The 14,701-nt window shown below is 46.5% G+C and overlaps 1 long non-coding RNA gene across 1 annotated transcript in view; it reads right to left on the bottom strand.

Moving 5' to 3' along the window:
- Positions 1-5,164: 5,164 nt before the first annotated feature.
- Positions 5,165-14,701, bottom strand: part of LOC140409507 (uncharacterized) — a 31,429-nt gene continuing 21,892 nt past the window's right edge. The window contains exon 3 of the long non-coding RNA XR_011940363.1: positions 5,165-5,687. This is a non-coding gene — a long non-coding RNA (uncharacterized lncRNA). The remainder of the gene's footprint in view (positions 5,688-14,701) is intronic.

A 14,701-nucleotide genomic window follows, 5' to 3' on the forward strand; every position in this document is an offset into this window, starting at 1 on the left:
ACTGGCCAATTACCGCCTTAGCTGTTTACTTTCAATCATCAGTAAAGTGATGGAAGGGGTCATCAACAGTGCTATCATGCGGCATTTACTTAGCAATAGCCTTCTCACTGATGCTCAATTTGGGTCCCCCCGTGTCATTCAGCTCCTGACCTCATTACAGCCTTGCTTCAAACATGGACAAAAGAGCTGAATGCCAGAGGTGAGGTGAGAGTGACTGCCCTTGACATCAAGGCAGCATTTGATTGAGTGTGGCATTAATGAGCCCTGGCTAAACTGGAGTCAATGAGGATCAGGTGGAAAATTCTACACTGGTTGGAGTCATACTTGGCATATATGAAGATGCTTGTGTTATTGGAGGTCAGTCATCTCAGTCCTGGGATATCACTGCAACGGATCCTCAGGGTCGTGTCCTAGGCCCAACCATCTTCAGCTGCTTCAACAATAACCTCCCTTCCAACATAAGGTCAGATGTGGGAATGTTCGCTGATGAGGCACAATGTTCAGCACCATTCGTGACTCCTCAGACACAGAAGCAGCCCACAGGCAAATGCAGCAAGAAGACAATATCCAGGCTTGGGTTGACAAGTGACAAGCAAGGTATGAGATGATTTAATTAATTGAAGTACTATGTAATTATTTCTACATAGAAGTGCATGGCAGGGGGAGCACGGTGGCGCAGTGGGTTAGTCTTGCTGCCTCTCGGCGCCGAGGTCCCAGGTTCGATCCCGGCTCTGGGTCACTGTCCGTGTGGAGTTTGCACAATCTCCCCGTGTTTGCATGGGTTTCGCCCCCACAACCCAAAAATGTGCAGGCTAGGTGGATTGGCTATGCTACATTGCCCCTTAATTGGAAAAAATGAATTGGGTACTCTAAATTTATTTTTAAAAAAGAAGTGCATGGCAATGACCATCTCCAATAAAAGAGAATCAAACCATAGCCCCTTGATATTCAGTGGCTTTACCATCACTGAATCCCCCACAATCAACAGTCTGGGAGTTACCATTGACCAAAAACTGAACTGGACTAGCCATATAAATACTGTGGCTACAAGAGCAGGTTAGCGGCTGGGAATCCTGCAGCAAGTAACTCACCTCCTGACTCCCCAAAGCCTTTCCACCACTTGCAAGGCACAAGTCAAGAGTGTGATGGAATACTCCCCACTTGCCTGGATGAGTTCAGCTCCAACAACACTCAAGAAGCTCGACACCATTCGGGACAAAGCAGCCCGCTTGATAGGCACCCCTTCCACAAACATTCGCTCCCTCCACCACCGATGCACAATAGCAGCAGTGTGTACCATCTCCAAGATCCACTGCAGGAATTCACCAAGGCTCCTTTGGCATCTTCCAAACCCACAATCGCTACCATCTAGAAGGACAAGGGCAGTAGATGACTACCACCACTTGGAGGTCCCCCTCCAAGTCACTCACCATCCTGACTTGGAAATATATCGCTGTTCTTTCGTTGGGTCAAAATTCTTCAAATCCCTTCCTAATAGCACAGTGGGTGCACCTACACCACATGGATTGCAGTGGTTCGAGAAGGCTGCTCACCACCCCCTCATCACCACTGGAATCGGGTGTGTGCTTCACCCGATGCCGGTGTTTATGTATTTACATTGTGGACCTTGTGTTGCCCTTTCATGTATTTTCGTTTTATTTTATTTTCTTTTGATGTACTAAATGATCTGTTTGAGTTGCTCGCAGAAAAATACTTTACACTGTACCTCGGGAAACGTGACAATGAACAAATCCAAATCTAAATCAAGTTCAAGGGCAATGAAATCAACACAAGTTCTCATCTGATTCACACTTCTTGTTTCCTTGGCAACTTGTATGGGTGAGACCTAAGGGGTCGGCTCATCCCCACCTTTCTCAATAATGTCAAGGTCAAGTCGGAGCTGAAGGTCTTTCTCTGCCATGTGAACACGATTCTTGACCAATTGGGTTTTCGACCCATGTAATTTCCCGCTGGTGTGATGCAAGTTTGGAAGGTATGCTGGGATACCGGTGGCCAGCTGTTTTAAGGAGCATTCATGAGGTGCAAACCAATACAAATAGCATTCATGCCACCAGCCAGCGGGAAGACTGACCCACCATTAACCCGTCATTGGAAGAATTGCAACGTGACTTTACATTGACGGGTTTCTGACTTTTGGCTCCTGCTCGATCCTCCACCAAACCCGCCTGAGGCAGGATGGGAGAATTCCATCTGATGTTTCTACTTCTGGGCGAGACTAGAACTAGGGGACACAGATTACAAATAAGTGGTCTCCCATTTAGGAAGAAGATGAGGAGAATTATTTTCTCTCACAGGGTTATTTGACTGTGGAATTCAGTTCCTCAGACAGAAGTGGAGGCTGGGTCATTGAATAAATTCAAGGCTGAATTAGATATAGTCTTGATTTACAAGGGAGTTAAGTGTTCTATGGGACAGACATGAAAGTGGAGCTGAGGCCACATGCAGCCATGATCTTATCAAATGGCTGCAGATCCACCTGAAGGGGTCTCCTCAGACTCCTAATTTGTATGTTCATACACATATATGTCCTTACCTTGACCATGCCACCCACATCCTGATACCTCAATACTATTCCCACTAAACTGCTGATCACTGAACCTCTCCTACTAGCCCCCATTTTAGCCAATGTTATAAACGGTTACCTCTTCAGGTGTTGTCCCTATTTCCTTTGAAAAAAAAACAACCCTTGACTCCAATCATCCTTTCCTCTCAAAAGTCCTTGCAGGTGCTGTTACCTCCCAAATCTGTTTGCATCTTTCCTGGAATGTTTGAATCACTCTAATCAGGCTTGAGACCCTGCTCTAATACTGGAACAGCTCTTGTCAAAGTCACAAAGTCACTTCTGTGATTGTGATAATGACCCTCCTTGTTCTTCGTAACCTGGCTGCAGCTTTTGACTTAGTTGACCACACCATCCTCCTCCGATGTCTCTCTACTGTTGTCAAGCTGGGTGGACTGCATTCATTTGGTTGCATTCTTGTCTATCCAATCGTAATGGAGGATTACCTACAATGGCTTCTCTTCCTGCTCCCCCACCATTATGCATCTATTTGCATGCGGATTTCCCATCTGTCTTGGCAACATCATCCGAAGGCAGTGTTAGTTTTCACATTGAGCTCTACATCACCACCACCTCTAGCGACACTGCAGTTACTAAATTGTCAGTCTGCTGATCTGACATCCTGTACTGGATGAGTATAAATTTCTTCTGATTAAATATTGGAAAGACTGAAGCCATCGTTTTCGGTCCCTGTCCCAAACTCCATTCCCTACCTACTGACCCCATTGTTCTCCCTGGCAACAGTCTGAGTTTAAGTCAGTCTGTTCGCAACCTTGGTGTCACATTTGATCCCCAGATGAGCTTCTAACCTCATTTTCATGTCATAACTGAGACTGCTCGTTTCTACCTTTGTAACATTGCTGGACTTCTCCCCCGCTCTCCTTTCATCTGCTGCTGAAACCCTCACCTTCGTCTTTGCTCCCTCAAGATGTCTTGATTCCAATGTACTACTGACTGATCTCCTACATTCTACCTGCCTTAAACTTTTGGAAATCAAAAACTCTGCAGGCTGTGTCTTAATTAGCAGCAAGTCCCGTTCCCGGATTACCCTGAGTTCGTTGACCTACATTGACTCCCAGTCAAGCAGCTGTCGGGTTCTCTATTCTGCTTTACCCGGATGGCTCGAATGCATAGTGTTGAGTAAAGACCACAAAGCTTTGTTAACAAACAAAACTATAAACTTATTGACACTACTAACTAAGATTTGTTCACATTCCTAAAGTAGAAGGTCGTTGCATTAAACTATGCTATCTCTAACTTATAGAACTCTCATGTATACAACTGCTCTCTCTCATGCCTCACTATCTAATCCTCTCACTATCTAACCTTCTTAATCTTCTAATTCCAGAATCCCCAAGTCATATGATATATATATGACTGTTCTGTGGTTCCCTCTAGTGGTATAAATCATTATCATTAATTTGTTAACCCTTTATATCCCAGCCAATGTACATATCATGACAGCAGCAACGTGACCTTAAAATTCTCCTCCTTGTTTCCAAATTCTTCCATGATCTTGCCCCTCCCTATCTCTGCTCTCCTTCAGTCCTGCAATCCTCCAATATATCGGTGCTCCTCTAATTTCTGATTTTAACCGCTCCACCGTTGGTAGCGTACGTTCAGCTGCCTGGGCCCAAAGCTTCAGAATTTTCTCCCTAAACTTTTCTGCATCTCCACCTCACTTTCATCCTTCAAGCCACTCCTTAAAACCTACCTTTCTGATCATTTGACCATCTGCCCGAATATGTCCTCATGTGGCATGGTATCAGGTTTTGTTTTATATTATTTCTGTGAAGCACCTTGGTGCAATCTATTCCATTAAAAGTGCTATGTAAACACAAGTTGCGGCTGTTGTTGTTATGACAATTACCTCCTTCAGTTGCAAAAACTGCAGATAGTTTCTCAAATGCAGCTGGGAGCTTAGCTACAAATAAACTGCAACGTACACATTTTATAAAAGTACCTCTATCGCAAGTTAGTGATCAGAAACTCAAAGAGAATCATTCGGGATTTTTTTCAGGTCTCTCGGTGTAACTGTGAAAATACCATGTTATAAAATAAATCATTTGGAATTGTTCGACATTAATTTAGGCACGTCTTGCTAAGTTAATTAATGACCTGTGGGTATTGCTACAAAATTACAGTGTACCCGCAGCGGTGACAGTACATTTGCTGTGAGACAGTTCTGGGGGTAAAAGTGCGAAACATCAAAGCAGCCAATTTCAGACTGCACTTCATCACTGACTGTCAAATGCCTACATGACACAAATAATTCTGGGCATGTGGAAGTGGTGTCACACTCAGGAAAAGTGAGCTTGTTCAGTGGTCAGGCTGGCATGCAGATCAGGCCCTACTGTGTCAAATTAAGACAGATGACAGCAGAAAGTGCTTCATGTTGCTGTTTCCTAGTGGCGTGCGAAAACCAGTGCTTATTGAGAACTCTTTTCTTCTCTCCCCCGCACAACCCCACACCATCCCACCCACCACTCACCCCCGCCCCCCCCCCCCAACCCCCAACCCCCACCTCACTTCATGGCATGACAATGATATGCCTCTGGCGATTTGAATGTTTTATTTAATAAAACAGGATTTTGTATTGTTTTCATTTCATTACATTCAGTCTGAGTAACAGGGAGCTATTGCTTCAGATGCAAAACTTTTGTCATGGTTTGCCAGACAAAGCAGACTTTAACCCTGTGAGTAATAGCCATTTCAATCAAAGAACATCTGCAAAAATGATTTTATAACTTTCTAATGCAGTTGTAAATCACAATTACAGCAATTAATAGGGACATTGAACTTTTCATCATCTGCTATGTCCTTTGCATTAACTGAGGTTGAACAAAATGCTGCTTTAAAGAAAAGTTTTCAAAATTCCTCATGTCTGAAAGGAACAGCCTGCAGCAAATGTAGTTAATTAGATTCTCAGGCCGTCTTTATTGGAAAAGTGATTAGACATCGTTGTATCACTGTTGCTATCGAGATGGTATTCCTTAACATCGAACACTGAATATCCCAGTAAATCACAGTATGTTTTTAAAAACAGACTGCCCCTTCCTGTCGCATGAGAAGACCGCATGTTGTTTTCCAGTAAAGATGCTTCTTCCTGTCACACAAAGTGCAGATGTTCAACTAAGTTCAGTATTTCATTGGCAGTAGCAAAGGAAAAATGCATCTCTGATTGTGATGAATGATATCTGTATACACATGTACCCTTAATGCGTAGGCCCCTTTAAGACCGGGTTTGGAACCCTGGGGGACTCCGCCTCCGGCTCCGCCCCCAGGGAACTGTATATAAGGTTACGTTCAGTGGGCAGCATGCAGTGAGCACACTTCTCGACAGCTGTCTGGTTCTCAGGTAATTAAAGCCTTTGAATTATCAATCTTCTCTCCTGAGTCGTGGGTATCTCACTGATAATTCAGGATTCAAAACTGAAGAAGGATAAACCAACAGTAACTACGTATTATAAAAGGTGTGTTAAAATGCTGTAAAAAGCCTTGACATCAATCATTATGAAGTGTTTTGAGATGTTGGTCATGAAACACATCAACTCCATACTCCCAGAATACTTTGATCCACTGAAATTCGCATACCGCCGCAACCGGTCCACAGCAGACGCCATCTCCCTGGCTCTACACTTATCCCTGGAGCATCTCGACAACATGGACTCCTATGTCAAACTCGTAGTCATTGACTATAGTTATGTCTTCCACACCATAATTCCACCCAAGCTCATATCAAAACTCCAAAACCTAGGATTTGGCTCATCCCTCTGCAACTGGATCCTCGACTTCCTGACCCATAGACCACAATCAGTAAGAATAAACAACACCTCCTCCACAATAGTCCTCAATGCCAGGCCCTGCAAGGTTGTGTACTTAGCCCCCTACCATATGCCCTTTACACATACGACTGTGTGGCAAAATTTGGCTAACAACTCCATCTACAACTTTGCTGATGGCACGGCCATAGTGGGTCGGATCTCGAACAACGATGAGTCAGAATACAGGAGGGACATAGAGAATCTGGTGGCATGGTGTAACGACAACAATCTCTCCCTCAATGTCAGCAAAACTAAAGAGCTGGTGATTGACTTCAGGAAGAGAATGTTGTACACACCCTGAGATGGCTGACAGCTTCAAATTCCTAGGGGTGCACATCACCACCAATCTATCCTGGTCCACCCATGTCGATGCTACGACCAAGAAAACACAACAGCGCCTCAGAAAACTAAGGAAATTCGGCATGTCCACATTGACTCTTACCAATTTTTACAGTTGTACCATAGAAAGCATCCTATTTGGCTGCATCACAGCCTGGTATGGCAACTGTTCGCCCAAGACGGTAAGAAACTACACAGAGTCGTGAACACGACCCAGTCCATCACACAAACCTGCCTCCCATCCATTGACTCCATCTACACCTCCCGCTGCCTGGGGAATGTGGGCAGCATAATCAAAGACTCTTCCCATCTGGGTTATTCTCTCTTCCAACCTCTTCCATCAGGCAGGAGATACAAAAGTCTGAGATCACGCACTAACAGATTCAAAAACAGCTTCTTCCCCACTGTTACCAGACTCCTGAATGACTCTCTTTTGGAACTGATCTCTGCACACATCTTCTCAACTGAGAAGTAGTACCGTATGCTTCACCTGATGTCTGTGTCTATGTATTTACATTGTGTATTTATTGTATGTCCTATGTTTGTTCATGTATGGAACAATCTGTCTGGACTGTATGCAGAACAATACTTTTCACTGTACCTCGGTGCACGTGACAATAAATCAAATCCAACCAAATCCAAAATAGCCTAGATATAGCACTAAATATTGACTTTTACCACTAATTATATAACCAAAACCTCTGGATTATACGACATATAGGAAAGAATATATAAAGCGAGAAATTAGGACCTGCATTTCTTATATTATTGTCTTAACTCTTAACATACTCAGTACACTTTGCATCACACTCTGCGCTACTTTGAGGATTGTCGGGCTGGAGGAGATTACAGAGATAGTGAGGAGTGAGGACATGAAGGGGATTTGAAAACAAGGATGAGAATATTAAAATCAGAATGTTGCTTAACTAGAAGCCAGTGAGCAAACGTGGCTTGGTGCGTGTTAGGACGCAGGCAGCAGAATTTTGGATGACGTCAAGTCATATAAAAACAGAAGTAAAATCGACCGTGGATATCTAAGGAAATAAGGGAGAGTATCAAATTGAAGGAAAAAGCATACAAAGTAGCAAAGATTAGTGGGAGACTAGAGGACTGGGAAATCTTTAGGGGGCACCAGAAAGCTACTAAAAAAGCTATAAAGAAGAGTAAGATAGATTATGAGAGTAAACTTGCTCACAATATAAAAACAGATAGTAAAAGTTTCTACAAATATATAAAACAAAAAAGAGTGGCTAAGGTAAATATTGGTCCTTTAGAGGATGAGAAGGGAGATTTAATAATGGGAGATGAGGAAATAGCTGAGGAACTGAACAGGTTTTTTGGGTCGGTCTTCACAGTGGAAGACACAAATAACATGCCAGTGACTGATGGAAATGAGGCTATGACAGGTGAGGACCTTGAGAGGATTGTTATCACCAATGAGGTAGTGATGGGCAAGCTAACGGGGCTAAAGGCAGACAAGTCTCCTGGACCTGATGGAATGCATCCCAGAGTGCTAAAAGAGATGGCTAGGGAAATTGAAAATGCACTAGTGATAATTTACCAAAATTCACTAGACTCTGGGGTGGTCCCGGCGGATTGGAAATTAGCAAACGTGACACCACTGTTTAAAAAAGGAGGTCGGCAGAAAGGGGGTAATTAGAGGCCCAGTGAGCTTAACTTTGGTAGTAGGGAACATGCTGGAATCTATCATCAAGGCAGAAAACGCGAGGCATCTGGATGGAAATTGTCCCATTGGGCAGGCGCAGCAATGGGTTCATAAAGGGCAGGTCGTGCCTAACTAATTTAGTGGCATTTTTTGAGGACATTAACAGGGCGGTAGATAACGGGGAGCCAATGGATGTGGTATATCTGGATTTCCAGAAAGCCTTTGACAAGGTGCCACACAAAAGGTTACTGCATAAGATAAAGATGCATGGCATTAAGGGGAAAGTAGTAGATAGAGGATTGGTTAATTAATAGAAAGCAAAGAGTGGGGATTAATGGGTGTTTCTCTGGTTGGCAATCAGTAGCTAGTGGTGTCCCTCAGGGATCAGTGTTGGGTCCACAACTGTTCACAATTTACATAGATGATTTGGAGTTGGGGACCAAGGGCAATGTGTCCAAGTTTTCAGACGACACTAAGATAAATGGTAATGCAAAAAGTGCAGAGGATACTGGAAGTCTGCAGAGGGATTTGGATAGGCTAAGTGAATGGGCTAGGGTCTGGCAGATGGAATACAATTTTGACAAATGTGAGATTATCCATTTTGGTAGGAATAACAGCAAAAGGGATTATTATTTAAATGATAAAATATTAAAACATGCTGGTGTGCAGAGAGACCTGGGTGTGCTAGTGCATGAGTCGCAAAAAGTTGGTTTACAGGTGCAACAGGTGATTAAGAAGGCAAATGGAATTATGTCCTTCATTGCTAGAGGGATGGAGTTTAAGATTAGGGAGTTTATGCTGCAATTGTATAAGGTGTTAGTGAGGCCACACCTGGAGTATTGTGTTCAGTTTTGGTCTCCTTACTTGAGAAAGGACGTACTGGCACTGGAGGGTGTGCAGAGGAGATTCACTAGGTTAATCCCAGAGCTGAAGGGGTTGGATTACGAGGAGAGGCTGAGTAGACTGAGACTGTACTCGTTGGAATTTAGAAGGATGAGGGGGGATCTTATAGAAACATATAAAATTATGAAGGGAATAGATAGGATAGATGCAGGCAGGTTGTTTCCACTGGCGGATGAAAGCAGAACTAGGGGGCATAGCCTCAAAATAAGGGGAAGTAGATTTAGGACTGAGTTTAGGAGGAACTTCTTCACCCAAAGGGTTGTGAATCGATGGAATTCCTTGCCCAGTGAAGCAGTAGAGGCTCCTTCATTAAATGTTTTTAAGATAAAGATAGATAGTTTTTTGAAGAATAAAGGGATTAAGGGTTATGATGTTCGGGCCGGAAAGTGGAGCTGAGTCCACAAAAGATCAGCCATGATCTCATTGAATGGTGGAGCAGGCTCGAGGGGCCAGATGGCCTACTCCTGCTCCTAGTTCTTATGTTCTTATGTTTACAGGGGGATGAATGTGGGAGGTTGATGAAGAGTGTACAGGAATAGAAACAATGGCACAGATGAGGATTTCAGCAGCCGAGAAACTGAGGTAGGGGTGGTCGTTGAGGGGGAGTCGTTGAGGAGTCTTGTAGCTGTGGCGAAGAAGCTGTTCCTATGTCTGGATGTGTGGGTCTTCAGACTTCTGTACCTTCTGCCTGATGGAAGGGTCTGGAAGAAGGCAATGCCTGGGTGGGAGAGGTCTCTGATAATGCTGTCTGCCTTCCTGAGGCAGCGGGAGGTGTAGACAGAATCAATGTGGGGGTGGCAAGCTTGTGTGATGCGTTCACCACACTCTGCAATTTCTTGCGATCTTGGACCGAGCAGTTGCCATACCAGGCTGTGATGCAGCCGGATAGGATGCTCTCTATCACACATCTGTAGAGGTTTGTGAGAGTCAATGCAGACATGCCAAATTTCTTTAGCTTCCGTTGGAAGTAGAGACGTTGTTGAGCTTTCTTGACTGTTGTATCAATGTGAATGGACCAGGACAGACTGTTGGTAATGGTGACCCCCAGGATCTTAAAGCTATTAACCATCTCCACTTTGGCGCTCTTGATGCAGACAGGAGTGTGTGTCATGCTCCGCTTCCTGAAGTCGATGATCAGTTCCTTGGTCTTTCTGACATTTAGAGAGAGGTTGTTTTCGGTACACCATGCAACCAAGTGATTTATCTCCCTCCTGTAGTCTGATTCATCGTTGTTTGAGATACGGCCCACCACAGTCGTATCATCCGCAAACTTATCGATTGAGTTGGAGTTAAATCTTGCCACACAGTCATGTGTATATAGGGAGTATAGTAGAGGACTGAGCACACATCCTTGCGGGGCCCCGGTGTTGAGGACTATTGTGGAGGAGAAGATGTAACCTATCCTGACAGATTACGGTCTGTTGGTGAGGAAGTTAAGGATCCAGCTGCACAGGGTGGGGTCAAGTCCAAGGTTGCAGAGTTTGGTTATTAGTCTTGTCGGGATAATGGTGTTGAAGGCGGAGCTGTAGTCGATGAACAGCAGTCTTACATAGGTGTCCTTGTTGTTGAGGTGTTGGAGGTGTCGATTGTAGAGCCAGGGAAATAGCATCTGCTGTGGACCAGTTGCGGTGATAGGCAAACTGCAGTGGATCGAGACCATCTGGGAGGCTGAAAGTGATCCGTCTCATGACTAGCCGCTCGAAGCATTTCATGATAACAGACATCAGGCCGAATTTGACGGTTAGACTCTGGAGATTGCACTGGAAGTCCAGGCCCAGTAGTAGAGCTGCGCAGAGGTTAGGGAGGACGTAGAGGCGGAAGCCGCTCAATTCTACGCCCTGAACCGTGAGTGTGACCGTACAGTACCCCCGGATCGCGACGGAATGGGATCCGGAGGCCAGGGGAATTCTTTGGTTGGTGGGGTTTACCGCGAGGGAGCAGCGCCTTACCGTATCCGGGTGTATGAAGCTTACGGTGCTCCCAGAGTCCAGCAGGCAAGAGATCACGTGGCCGTTGATTTTCACACTGGTTGATGCGGTGGCCAGGTTGTGCGGACGAGACTGGTCGATCGTCACTGAGGCGAGTCGTGGTCGGTTGTCACTGGCGTCGGATGATGGGGAGTCTGGGTACCCAGGTCTTGTAATGCTGTCGGTGTCCATGCCCCATGGGGGAGACAAGATGGCGCTGCCTGAAGCTCCTGCGGGGGACAAAATGGCGGCGCCCATGGGCCGCATGTGGACTGAGGGGTACAAGATGGCGGCGGCCACTGGCTGCGCGTGGTCCGGAGAGATGAAGATGGTGACGCCCATTGTATGTAGACTAGGGGGGTGGGGGCGATAGCGGCGACTGCGCGGGCCTGGCACACCGTGGCGAAGTGCCCCTTTTTGCTGCAAGCCTTGCAAAGGGCAGCGCGGGCCGGGCAGCGTTGGCGAGGGTGTTTCTGCTGGCCGCAGAAGTAACATCGGGGCCGCCCGGGGTGCGTGGGCTGGCATGTGGCGCAGGCGTACTGGCTGGGTAAGGCCCCCGCTGGGTCGGCCGTCTGTGGGGTCCACAATGCGTAGGTGGGGTGGGCCGCGCGGCTGGGGGGGTAGGCCTGACTGTTGCGGGAAGCGACCGTCATAGAGAGCACTAGCTTCTTTGTCTCAGCTAGATCAAGCGTGGCCCCTTCTAACAGCCTTTGGTGAATGAGGTCTGACCCAATCCCCGTAACGAACGCGTCCCGCATAAGGAGGTTCGAATGTTCAGTGGCCGTAACGGCCTGACAGTCACAGTCACGGACGAGTGGAATTAGGGCCCGCCAGAAGTCTTCTATGGACTCACCAGGGAGTTGAGAGCGAGTGGCGAGTACATGCCTGGCGAAGAGTGTGTTCGCTCTCTGTGCGTAGTTTTCTTTGAGAAGCGCCATGTCGTTGGCTTAGTTCGGGGCGTCCTGGATCAGCGGAAACACGGTGGAGCTCAACCTTGAGTACAGGATCTGTAACTTCTGAGCCTCCGGAACAGGAGTGGTCGCTGAGTTGATATACGCCTCAAAGCAAGCTAGCCAGTGATTAAAGTCCTTTTTGGTGTCGCTTGATTGCGGATCCAGCTGCAGGCGATCTGGCTTGAAACGGAGGTCCACCTTTTAGAAAATCTTAGAGCAATAAATTGAGGCACAATCAATTGAACAAAGACTAGAGTTGGATACAACTGAGGCTTTATTGCTCTGAGATGTGTGGCCTCCCACAGCAGCTGGCGAAATGGCTGCTGAATGGAGTACATGCATATTTATACTCCGCCTACTGGGCGGAGCCAGCAGGCAGGGACGACCGGCAAACCTGTAGTACAGGTCCTACCTTACATCACTTAATACAGGTGTAACAGTGGTTTACCACAGTGTGCATGTGTGTGTATGAGAGGGAGGGAGAGTGGTGAGTGTGTGTGTGTATTTGAGACGGAGGGAGAGAGTGTGTGTGTGAGAGGGAGGAAGAGAGTGCGAGTGTGTGTGTTTGAGAGGGAAATAGAGAGTGTGAGTGTGTATGTGAGTGTATGAAAGGGAGGGAGAGATAGTGGTGAGTATGTGTGTGTTTGAGAGGGAGGGAGAAAGAGTGTGAGTGTGTGCGTGTATGGGAGAGAGAGAGTGTGTGAGTGTGTGTATGAGAGGGAGGGGAGAGTGTGTGAGAGTGTGTGTGTGTTCGAGAGGGAGGGAGAGAGAGTGTGTGAGTGTGTGTGTATGAGAGGGAGGGGAGAGAGTGTGTGAGTGTGTGTGTATGAGACGGAAGGGAGAGAGTGAGTGTGTGTATGTATGAGAGGGAGGGAGAGAGAGTGTGTGAGTGTATGTGTATGAGAGGGAGGGGAGAGAGTGTGTGAGTGTGTGTACATGAGAGGGAGGGAGAGAGTGTGTGTGAGTGTGTGTGTGTGTTCGAGAGGGAGGGGAGAGAGTGTGTGAGTGTTGTCATGATATTCAGACATGCAGATATTGATACACAGACAGGCACAGACAGGCAGCTAATGAACCCTGAGAACAGGACATGACCAATGAGCAGGCAGGACACTCAGGGGTGGTATCTCACTATAAAAGGCACGAGTCACTCACACTCCGCCTCTTTTCACTGATGAACATCTACAGAGTGAGTCAGGGTGTATGTACAGTATCACACCTCCAGCATGTGGCTAAGAGCTAGTCTGGTTCAGTCAGACAGAGTAACCACACTTAGGTTAGCAGAGAGTCGAACTCATAGAGAACTGTGTTAACTGTGCTACTGGTTCAATAAATCAGATTGAACTAACTTCAAGGGCTGAGTATATTCTGGTTAAAGCTGCATCCAGTTGCAGCCTGTGTATTCCCAGAATACATAACACATCATGCTACCAGGAGACTGCTTAATCTAGGTGGTTTACCTCAGTCCGTTCCGTGATGACCAGCGAATGTATCCCGGCACCGTGGAGAAGATTCAGGCTCCTCACCAGCTCAGGACCCCCGGCAATCTCAGTGCCAACTGACGGACATTCAAGCAAACGTTTCTGCTGTACATTGAAGCTTCAGACCTTGTGGGTGCATCTGGTGCAAGGAAGATCGCGCTTCTCCTCTCAAAAGTGGGTGATCAAGCCATTGAACTCTTCAACTCTTTTCACTTCACCGAAGGCCAGGACAAGACAAAGTTTCAGACCATCCTGGACAAGTTTGACAGTCACTGTGAAGTGCACACCAATGAAATCGTCGAGCGCTCCATATTCAACCAGCGTCTACAAGGTAAAGATGAATCTTTCAACTCCTTCTTAACTAACCTCCGCCTGCTAGCGCTGTCCTGCAACTTTGGTGATATTGCTGATTCCATGATCAGAGATCAAATCGTTTTTGGAGTTCACTCTGATGCTCTGAGAGAGCAGCTGCTGAAGATCAAGCATATGACCCTGTCAGTCGCGATTGAATCATGCACAGTGCATGAGCATGTCAAAAATCACTGTGCCCAGTACAAATCGACTGAAAATGAGAAACTTGCCTCCCACGAGGCAGAGAGTGTGCAGGCCATCTCCCGGATGCAGCGCCTCAGCATTGATGAACTCGTGCACTTTTCCAGGGGCCCCACCCTTGCACGATGCGAACAGGATAACGAAGCGGCCGACACCTGCACTGCGCATGTGCGACGACGCGCGGAGCGTCATGACGCCAACGTCATGACGTGCTCGAACTGCGGCAACGCCCACTTAAAGAAACACTGCCCTGCAAGACGCAGGCAATATTTAAACTGTGGGAAGCCTGGACACTATGCAGCCTTTTACAGGTCTGCACCACCAGTCAGGGGCCAGCGCTTCCATTTCTGACGACGGCACGTTCAGAGTGTGCAACAACGATTACAAGATTCTGATCCTGGCAGCACAACAGATCCAGAGGAAGATTTCCTGGACTCC

This window comes from Scyliorhinus torazame, chromosome 3, assembly GCF_047496885.1.
Source record: "Scyliorhinus torazame isolate Kashiwa2021f chromosome 3, sScyTor2.1, whole genome shotgun sequence".
NCBI classification, from domain to species: domain Eukaryota; kingdom Metazoa; phylum Chordata; class Chondrichthyes; order Carcharhiniformes; family Scyliorhinidae; genus Scyliorhinus; species Scyliorhinus torazame.